Genomic DNA, 11,508 nt, shown 5'->3' with positions numbered 1-11,508 from the left:
ATAGCTATTCAATGTTACCTAATAATACGGAATATAAAACTAACTTCTATAACATCTATGCCGATCATAAGATACAAACTGACTTGTTGGAAATATAATTCAACGAATTATCAGTTCCAATTAAAGAGTCCAACATATAAAGAGTTTATGATAAACCTTAGGCCAAAATGAGGTATTTGATTAAAATTACAAACCGGCTAGTGTACGCATTATTGCAACCTGGTGGTTATGCAGCTTAAAATAAAAATTATTATTATTAATATTATTATTTAAGTATTTAAAAATTCGTAATACCCCATAACATTTCGTTTTTGGCCATGAAACTTGTCTAAAATTTGTAAAATTACGAAAAAATCCAAGGGATGTTGTTGAAAATACAGCAATGTCAATATACAAACAATAGGTCAATAGTCAATGAATTATCGTAAATATCGCATTGCTACAAATGACTAGAGGACAGGAAATCAGTGTCAAGACCTAAAGATAAAACTGGCTGAAGACAAAGAATGTCACAAACTTTGACCAGAAACAAGACAAATTAATTTGACAAGGCATGAAGGGGGATATTGCCCAAGGCTAAGCGCCTGCGAGACTGTAATGCGGACAATGAAACAAAGACCAACGTGAAACCGAATGCACATCATAACAAAGTACAGCTTGGGTAGAAATTAAAATTGAGCCAAATGCCTAATAACTCGTATTTAAAAACTCTGGCCAGAAAAGCCGGCCATCAACAACTATTGATCGATTTAAATGCCCCATTTCTGGACAAAACTTTCAAATCTGGGACCTCGCGAGGAGTTCCTGCACATAAAGTCCCTGGATTGAAAGGTCAGTTTAATGGATCGATTATGGAAGGACGATTTTTCCAGGCAAATTTTCAGATCAGCTTACTCCATAGCACGACAGTCAAGGGTGGTTAAAACGAAAATGGGGTGGGATAAATAAATGTTCGGAACATAATACTCAATAACGACAAGGAGGAAAGTCGAAACCTCAAAACAATATAAGATCTTTCCCAGAGCCGTGGCCCAATGGAACGAGATCCGACCTGTGACCGACGGGGGTCACCGGTTCGAGACCCGCCGCTAGAGGCGGTGCACAAAGTTGCCGACATAATGTCAGAATTGCGCAATTCAGGAGGCAAAAATCTACTGAACTTTTACACAAACACACTGACCGACCTCTATCTGAGTGCTGGAGTCCAATGATGTGGTCTAGTGGTATGACACTCGCGTTCGGATTGGAAGGTTCTGGGTTCGAGCCTCGCTCGGCGCATAGCTGAGTCCTTGGAAAAGACTCTTTACTCACATTCTCTCATCTCACTCACGTGTAAAATGAGTAACTGGCCGTTAACAGCGTTATCTTTGTCCGAAAAAAAATTGCAATACCGCCTAACAAGCGTCATGTCTCGTTCGCCATGTTAAGTATTGCTGATGGCTAGGGACTCTTTGTAAAGCGCTTTGAGCACGTTGAGTGGATATTGCGCTGTATAAAAGCTCAAGTTAAAATTAATAAAGACTTATTGTATATACCTTTTTAATTGGAAAAAACACTGATGGTCATAATAACATACTAATACTAAATTCCGTAAACACACGGGAAATTAGTATCCCAGATAACGCGAAGTATTTTTCCTGAAGGAAAGAATAAATGTCGCATAGTAGTTGTAGTCGTGTCTCGTATAGCACGCTCGCTAAGTGCTGCCTGTTGTCGGTTTGTGGCTGCTCTAAAGCGCATCTGACGGACATGCGCTACCCCAGGGCTCAAATTTAAAACGCGACCGGCCATCCGTCTTCCAAACGATAACCTTCACATCCCAACCAGGAATCTTAAGGAGCATCCAAGGATTCAACAGTTCGAAACCCAGCCAAGCGGGACGGCAACTTCGACCTATCCAAGACGGCGAACATATAAGGACATACTGTAGCACCGGCGACCTCTATTAACCCCAGCGCGTCCTGAGTTAAATGCGATCAACAGGCTTCACAACAGAGTGATCAATCCCAGTGCCGGAAATGGGATACATAGCTGGAAAATAAAGACGTCTCTGAAAAATTAAAAGCACAACACCTGGATAGCGAAGTTTTTAAGGGACCCGTGACGCTCTTAGGTCATTTACAGCTCTAGCAAGAAAAAAGAAAACGGGATAATAAAATATCTAAAATATAGACTGGAAACACAAATTAAAAAAAAAACAACAAAAAAACCCAAAACATAAAAGCACGACTGTAAAATAAATGAAATAACTGTTAGAAATGAACAATTGCCAAAATCATAATTTAAAGGATACTGAAGCCAAGCGTTATCCAATCCCCGTGAGATTAAATTACCTACTATAAACTAAAGCGAGTAAAATAAAACGACATATAGCTTAGAGAGAACTAATCACATAAATGGACATTTGGTTTGTCCATATTATTCTAGTATGGGGACCGAGATTTCAAATCTGGGAAACGGAGTTGCAAGCCTCGACTCCAAGATAAATAAATTGGGCCCTAATCAACTGAAGAAGAAATTTGAGTTAAGATTTTAATCCATGACCCCACTGTTCAGCCATCAGTGATTGGGTAGATGGGTCTGTTAGATCTGGCGGAAAGCACTTTGCTAACGTCCCAACCAAAGACAGCAAGCATGAAACTGCTATTGTCCGGGTCACACTCTTGCGCCATGGGCCTCACGGCTCTGAAGAACACTTTTTTATGGACCGTAAAATATTATCTATCACATACAGATAGATTAAGATGAATACTTTACAGAAGAAAATAGAGGAAATAGAGATTTAAATATGAAAGAGAAAATAAAATCCTAGTCCACATAGTAGAATTATATGTGTAGGCCAGACAAAGGAAATCCGTCAAAAGAGCCGAAATGACCAAATGACGTATATCTCTTTCACAAACCAATCAGAATAATTATCATTTACAGTTTAAATATTCGCAGCAAGTTACATCAATACCCAATAAAACAATCAGTTCAAAAATATACTCACAGAATCCCAAATTGAAAATGAAAAACAGCGATGAAGACACAATGTTCTTGAAAATCAAAGATGGCTACTCAGAGACAATCATTGAAATTTTAAAATCGAGATCTGAAAACTGCAGCAGAAAGATTTGACCAATTAGGTGACAAACTCACTTTCTGCAATTAGTATGCGCGGGACATGCGCAGAAGTTACAAAAGTTGCAACAAGTTGGGGTGAGAGGAGAGAAAGGGGTGGGTCTAGGACTTCATATAGATGTCACTGGGGTGGGTACATCCGTAATACAATAGGAACACAGTGAGGGGTTGGGTGGGGGGATGACCTGAGGGGGGAGGACAAAAGAAGTGAAAGCGAGTGAGAGGGTTGGGTGGTGGACAAATTTGCGTCACAGAAAGTAGTGACCACGCTGGATATGACTTGTGGTATCACAATAATGCAAAAATGGCGACCAATTGAGCAATTAAAATGCACATGCTGCAACTGGGGGAAGCTTCTCGAACCCTAACCCTAGCCCCAGGACAAAGAACCCGCGCCATTTCTAAAAATTTAACCAGCGACCTGTACGATAACGATTGAAAAAAAAAAAGGGCGATTACCTAATTCCAAAACCCCTCAGCCATAGCCATATCACTTTGGTCCCAAGGAACAGAGCCATATTATCACTAATCCCAGGGTCTCCACCCGGGATTGAGCCCGAGACTTAGCCCCCAAACCCTTGAGTGGACTTAGCCCGTGCCCACCAACTTTTTTTTTTAGCTTTGAGCTGTTATATAGCGCAATGTCCACCAAACGTGCTCAAAGCGTTTTACAAGGGGTCCCTGGACAACAGCAACTCTTTCGGACAGAGACAATATTGTTTACGGCCAGGTAGTTATTTTACTCCTGGGTACGGTGAGAGAATATGAGTAAAGAGCCTTTTCCAATGAGTCAGCTTTGCGCCGAGTGAGGCTCGAACCCAGGACCTTCCGATCCGATCTTGGCCTAACAGGCCTGCCTACTTGGAAATGTAAAAATGTTTAGTTTTGAAGTAGGGGATAAAAATAGTAGTCGCTATAGATAACTTTAAAAATCAACAATTTTCCCTCACAACAATTAGATAACTCAAAATCCTTAAAATTGTATAATCTGGTATCAGCTTTCCTTTTCAATAAGAATTAATGACTTAGAGATACTCATAAAGTTGTGAAACAGGAGCCAAAACTTCGTCATTCTACGAATGTTTCGTGTCTGCCCCAACCATGGCTGGAGGCCTGAATAGCCTAATAAACCTGCACAATAATTTATAATGAAATATCACGTTAACATTATAATAAATTATTAAAACATATCAATATAACAAAGACCTGTGTGACGTCATCTTCGAACTATCTATAGGTAGTATGCACTTGGCTGAGAAGCTCATAACATTGCCATCCGGAAGTATGACGGACCAACACACAAAACTATGTGTAACCATGAACTTTTATAGTCTGGTTAATACAGTTTAGTGAAAATCACTCATAAACGCGGATGGCAAAATACAACAACAAAGGCTTGAGTGACGTCATCTTCATCCTATCGTGCAACATCCATTAACCGTGCTCAATGATCCTGACAAGCGACATTACATTTTTTTTTGAAAATCCCATCAATATTCTCACAACATACATACATTATGTAATATAAAATATAATTAACTTATATAGATAGTTCGAAGATGACGTCACTCTTGTATTTGTTATTGTTTTTTGCCATCCGCGTTTATGAGTAATGCTCACTGAACTGTATAGAAAGTTCGAAGATGACGTCACTCAGGTCTTTGCTATTGTTTTTTGCCATCCGCGTTTATGAATAATGCTCACTGAACTTAACCCGACTATAAACGTCCATGGATACACACAGTTTTGTGTGTTGGTCCGTTATACTTCTGGATGGCAATGTTATGAGCAGCCAAGCGCATACTATCTATTAACCTGACTATAAACGTTCATGGATACACAGTTTTGTGTGTTGGTCCGTTATACTTCCGGATGGCAATATTATGAACTTCTTAGCCAAGCGCATACTATCTATAGCTCCTATTCCAATTCGATTCATTAGTCTGATGTCACGCCGCCCGGCAACGGCGGCCATCTTGGTTCTAAACAAAGAAAATCATTACTTTTTATTTTTCATGCTGGCGAGAACTTTTCATATGCCTTGTGATCAGAATGTGTAAAAGTCAAAACATGATCAAATTTTTGTTTTTTTTCCCCTCTGGATACTCTTCTATGCTCGCCGGAGAAATATTTCATACGGGCGTCCGCCATTGTTCCGATAGTTTAGAGCCAGTGTTACTAAGTTACCATGCGTCATTAGGAAGGAAGTGACGTTACGACTTTTGAAGAGTATTATGATTGCTCACAGGCGCTTTACATCAACACATCATATTACATCATACACAAATATAGAACTGAAATGTTAAAAGCCACATTGATATGATAATAAAATATTATATGATAAATTGTACATAAATCTAATCTAGAGAAGATGATTTAGATTCTAACAGTGCATGACTACCTACAAGTAATCCTGTCTGCCCCAATGACAAGCCGTCGATTGGGAATTCCCGCTCAATCCAGGATTTTCTTCATTAACGGTAATCAGTTATCTGCCGCACCCTGGATGGAAAAATTTGGTCAGAAAACTCGACCCTCAAATATCAATATATTTGTTTTTAAACGCTCACTTAAAACACAGGATCAGTTTCGATATCAGAAGATAGATATGAGAAGCAAGACAGGCGTCTGTTTTGTGTGTGTGTGAGAGTGCCTGTATGTGTGTGTGCTTGTGTGTTTGAATGAGTATGTTTCAGCCAAAGTAATTTGTAATTTATGCGCCAAGAGTCTGGTGTCTCGGAATTATAGCGCTATATAAGTTTCCAGCATTATATTATCAATTATTATTAGACGACCCTCATCTTGGTAAAAACTCAAACCTGGGGCTTACAAAGTTTTTGCCAAGACGAGGATCATTTAAATCGATCAATATTTGAAAGGCGAATTTTCTGGCCAAATTTTTAATAACGTGTCTTACCAGAGTACAGAAATTACTGGTTGAATTTGAATACGTATCAAAACCATACAATGATAATCATAAATGTCACTCAACATTATAATATTAGGAAATATATTATTACTATATTGAATAATTACTACGGCAACACAACATTAGTAACAACAATAAACCAAAATAAAACAAATTACAAAACCCAGGGCGGGAAACGAACAAGAAAGAATTTACGAGAAACACAGGGGATTTTTTGTTGTCATTTTCATTGGCTTTGGGGAGCTTTAAAGTGCTTGTCACTCAAGAGCCAAGAAAAGTCATAAGATGGGCTTCGATTAAAGGAAGCATAGGATGTGAAAAAAAATGTAACTCTTTAAATTCTGACTAGTCTATCGTGGCTATTCGTAGTCCAATTCCAATGCGCAATTAACAGTTTTTTTTTAAGACTCGGTCTGAATAGCCTTCCACTTCCATGGCAGTATATTGATTTTGTTATTTAATATTTTTTAAATTGATAATTAAATTTAAATAGAATTGATGCAAAACAAAATAACAATTATAGCAACTTCATTGAAAAGAAAGACAAAATCATTGATCAAAAGTAACAAATGTCAGTTAAAGTAACTGCGGTCTAAAGGAAAAGCTTATTAATGACAAAACGTAATGTCCAAACAAAATCAGGACATTTTTTTTTTCTCCAATTATAATAGTGTTAGACATGCAACAATCAATCCTTCTACAGTCTGAATCAGGGGTTATGAGAGTCAGGAGTCATTTTGACCTTTTCGCAAAACAGATTTTCTCCTGAACTCTTCTGTTTCTTTATCAGTTCTGCCCACTGCCGCACTGCCTTTCACTGCACATTCACAACAGACTTTGAGTCCCTGCGTTTCAATGCGCACGCACAAAAGACTTTGAGTCCGAATTGTCACGGAAGACTATTCAGACTCGAGTCCGAATTGCCACCTCGAAACATTAGTAACAACAATAAACCTAAATAAAACAATTTACTCACAAAACCCGGGGCGGGATGCGAACGAGGAAGAAGTACGAGAAACACAGATGACCAGCAGACACAAACAATCACTTGAGGACGGCTGTTAAATCTAAAACTCTGAACCGAAAATGAAGCAGACGATGTATGAGTGTGTATAAGTATAGCTTCAAGAGCAGCAGACATCATTTAATTGGCCACCAAAAGTCGTGAATAGGGAGAGCTGGAAGACCCGGCGTCTCTCGGTGACCTGACCAATCGTATGACGTCGTTAGCATTACATGCGCGACGCCGGATGCTCACAACATCAGATTACAATGAGGATGGAAGTACATTTAAGTAAGGGAGAGAGGGAGGGATTGAGGGCGGTTGAGGTAAGTCCATAGTCTACTCATAGATGTCGCTGGGTAAGTTTAAATGCCTAGGTAACAACTTGAAATGGAATACAACAATGTCCAGTATGTAGTAGGAGGGAGTAAGACAAAGAGAATTGCCGGGTACAATGGACGGACGGTGGGGGTGGGGTGGGGGGGGGGGGGGTTGGAGGGATTGAGTAGGGACAAGAGGCCTGAATAATGTGACATAAGCTTATGTAAGGAAGGAGTCATGGGGAAAATTAAAGTTAAAAGATTAAACGTAAATGCGAAGAGAGTGAGAGAGAGAGAGAGAGAGGGAGGGGGATAAAGAGAGAGAGAGAGAGGGAGGGGGATAAAGAGAGAGAGACGGGGAGGGGGATAAAGAGAGAGAGAGGGAGAGAGATAGGGGAAAAGGCTCTTTAACCATATTCTCTAACCGTACTCAAGTTTAAAATGGGGAGACCTTCCATAAGCTACTACATCCCAAGTATTCTTGTTCTAGTAGGGGGTTTCGGAGGGGGGGGGGGAACGTTTTTTTTTAAGTCTCCCCCCTCCCAAACCCCTTACTAGAAGTTCTAGTGTAGGGGATTTGGGAGGGGGGAGACTTTAAAAAAAAAAAAGAAAAGATTCCCCCCTCCCAAACCCCCTACTAGAACAAGAATACTTGGGATGTAGTAGCTTATGGAAGGCCTCCCTTAAAATGAGTTAACAGTGTTGTTTCTGTCTGATACAAATTGTAATATGCTGTTGGGCAGGGATCCCTAATAAAGCGCTTTTACTTTTAGCACGTTTAGTGGATGTTGCTCTGCATCAAAACTCAATATTTTTTCCTTCACTGTTTGTTTGTTTGGCATAGCCTCCATACCACATCAAGACGATGAGTGACGTATTGGTCGCAGAGAAGAGCAGATTGGCATTCGTAAACTATACTATAAATATAAGCCTGATACTGACCTAAAAATTACGTCACAAAAGAGGACGGCGATTACCAAACGAAAGTAAAAAGTGAGTTGTTTGGTAGAGATGCTCAAGAAAACAAATTATTTAGTTGGTCTTTGTCTTCTTTTATGACGATTATTTATTTTGTTGTTTTTTTTTTTGGGTTAGGTAAATAAATTTAGTAGTTAACTCACTCAACCCTAACACCGATTATATCCGTAGTTTACCCGCGTTACTTTTACCCCATGCCTATTTATTACATTTTTCTAAGACAAATTATTGGCGTAGTATCAAAACTAATGTTTTTAGTTTTTACATGTTTTAATGATAGTTGAATAAAACTATTTATGTAGGCCTGCGTGCTCATTTTTTATACATTTTTCCAATTTTGAAAAGAGCAAAAATCTCTAGGATTGAGTGAGTTAATCGAAGGCGTAGAGCGCCCTCTTCACCTTGGTTACGAGGGTCAGGTCAACTCCAGTCAGAAAATCAGTACCTTTTATTACTAGGCCTATGAAGCAAATCCATGAATACTGCCGCCTTCGTAACAAGAGTTTCGTCCTAACCCCGGGTAGGTAAGAGCTCTGAGTCATAATATTACGAGGTCATGACGTCACGTTACCATCTTCTGTTCACACTTGGACTAGGTAGGCAGTTCACTGTTCACAATTATATCTTATCTGGGTCACGACCCTGCCCATAATCTACACCCACCCCCTCCCCTTTTTTCAACATTCTTATTTTAGACCCTGTGACCAGAGTAAAATCTAGAACTGATTCATCATCATCATCACCATCATCATCGTCGTCATCATCATCACCATCATCATCGTCGTCATCATCATCACCATCATCATCACCATCGTCATCACCATCATCATCACCATCATCATCATCATCGTCATCATCATCATCATCATCATCATCATCATCATCATCATCTAGCAAGCGGTCAAAATATTGTACCAGTACCAGATTGATGCTATATATCACACACATGTGGCCCTGACTGAATGTAGGCGACTCAGGCTACCCTACGAAACACTCGTAGAAATACGACCTTTTGGCTCCAATTTGTTTGTATTGTTTTTATTTGTTTTTAAGGGTTATACGGCGCTTGCAACACATTTAGGTTACATGTATATCACCGCCAGTAAAAAGGAAGAAAATGGGATAGTAAAAAGTACTAGAATTACAATGAAAGCACCCAAGAGAAAGTATGACAAAGGGGAATTGGGAACAAATAGGAAACAGATGTAGATTCCACGAGCACTATCAAAGTACTTAGTTTGAGATCACCTATCAGTCTCATCCGGGCACAAGCAAAAAATCCAACAAAGAGGAATACACTCAAATGCTTACATAATACAGAATACAAAAATACCAAATATAATAATACATAACACAGAGAGATGATTTACAAGGAAAAAAATATCATCTTCCAAAACAATAACTATGCATTTGACTGGTTCCCTCCCAGCCAGGACCAGGACAAAACCAAGCAATCTCATTCCAAGATAAGGAGAGAAAGCATGTTGGAAAACAGATATAGGGGGAAAGAAGACACAGTATGTACCTCCCTGCCCACCATGGGAGGCCAGGAACCCCACCCAGTGGCTTCAATTTCTGAACTTCGTGGGCATCTAAATCATTAAAACTTAAATGATACTGAATGTATTTTTTTTTGTTTCCTCATTGAGACGGAAAATTGAGGGTTTTTAAAAGTTAAATATCGGGACTACAATTTTTCTTTCATAAAAATTACGAATTTTCATAATTTTAAGGAGGCAGGTCTGCAGATACAAGTCACAGAGGCCACGCCGCAAGTCACTGATGACCTCATTTCCAAATAAATTGACAAGTAGTATCAGTAACATTGTATGTGTCATGATAAATTGCATTTTTCCAGTCAAACCCACTGTTAAAAACGCTATATATTAAATTTGGACTTTATACAACCAAGCTGGCAGTCTTGCGACCCATAACCCCACTAAGCATCAGGACAACCAGGACAATTCTTATAATGTTAGACAGGCAACAATCCGTCTACAGTCTGAAGCAGGGGTTATGAGAGTCACAAGTCATTTTAACACGATCAAAGGCAAAACAGAATTTCTTCTGAACTCTTCTTCTGTTTCTAAATCAGTTCTGCCCACTGGTGGAATAAAAGTCCGAATAGCCACGGGAGACTATTCAGACTCGAGTCCCAATCGCCACCTCGAAACATTAGTACAAACATTAACACAAAATAAAACAAATTACTCACAAAACCCGGGGCGGGATGCGAACAAGGAAGAAGTACGAGAAACAAAGATGACCAGCAGACACAAACAATCACTTGAGGACGGCTGTTAAATCTAAAACTCTGAACCGAAAATGAAGCAGACGATGTATGAGTGTAGGTATAGTATAAGTTCAAGAGCAGCAGACATCATTTAATTGGCCACCAAAAGTCGTGAATAGGGAGAGCTGGAAGTGGAAGACCCAGCCCAGCGTCTCTCGGTGACCTGACCAATCGCATGACGTTGTTAGCATTACATGCGCGACGCCGGATGCTCACAACATCAGATTACAATGAGGATGGAAGAACATTTAAGTAACGGAGAGAGGGAGGGAGGGCGTTTGAGGTAAGTCCATAGTCTACTCATAGATGTCGCTGGGTAAGTTTAAATGCCTAGGTAACAACTTGAAATGAAATACAACAATGGATGGTGGAGGGATTGAGTAGGGAAAAGACGCCTGGATAATATGGGATAAGGTTATGTAAGGAAGGAGTCATGGGGAAAATTAAAGTTAAAAGATTAAACGTAAATGCGAAGAGAGTGAGAGAGAGAGAGAGAGTGAGAGAGAGAGAGAGAGAGAGGGGGGGGGAGGGGGATAAAGATAGATAGACAGATAGAGAAGGAGAGAGATAGAGGAAAAAGCTCTTTAACCATATTCTCTAACCGTACTCAGGCTTAAAATGAGTTAATAGTGTTGTCTCTGCCTGATACAAGTTGTAATATGTTGTTGGCCAGCGATCCCTAATAAAGCGCTTTTACTTTTAGAACGTTTAGCGGATGTTGCTCTACATCAAAACTCAATATTTTCACCCTTCATTTTTTGTTTGGCATAGCCTCAATACCACATCAAGACGATGAGTGACGTATTGGTCGCAGAGTAGAGCAGATTGGCCTTCGTAAACTATACTATAAATATAAGCCTGA

General features: G+C 39.6%; 1 protein-coding gene across 5 annotated transcripts in view; it reads right to left on the bottom strand.

Annotated features, from left to right (window-relative positions):
- The window catches only part of LOC144958770 (uncharacterized), a 45,395-nt gene that overhangs the window by 20,382 nt on the left and 13,505 nt on the right, over positions 1-11,508 (bottom strand). Inside the window, exon 1 of one of the 5 annotated variants that reach the window (XM_078890962.1) lies at positions 10,569-10,794. The exons of 2 other annotated variants lie outside the window; for them this stretch is intronic. The gene's annotated coding sequence lies outside the window, so the exon portion shown is untranslated. Of the gene's footprint in view, positions 1-2,992; positions 3,187-7,028; positions 7,264-10,568; positions 10,795-11,508 lie in introns of those variants that run through there. 2 more of the 5 variants (XM_078890960.1, XM_078890961.1) reach the window with 2 other exon arrangements.

The sequence above is a fragment of the Berghia stephanieae genome, chromosome 13 (genome assembly GCF_034508935.2).
Source record: "Berghia stephanieae isolate SIO BIC M18660-M18661 chromosome 13, UCSD_Bste_1.3, whole genome shotgun sequence".
Classification (NCBI taxonomy): domain Eukaryota; kingdom Metazoa; phylum Mollusca; class Gastropoda; order Nudibranchia; family Aeolidiidae; genus Berghia; species Berghia stephanieae.
This window is presented reverse-complemented; position numbering and strand designations above follow the sequence as displayed.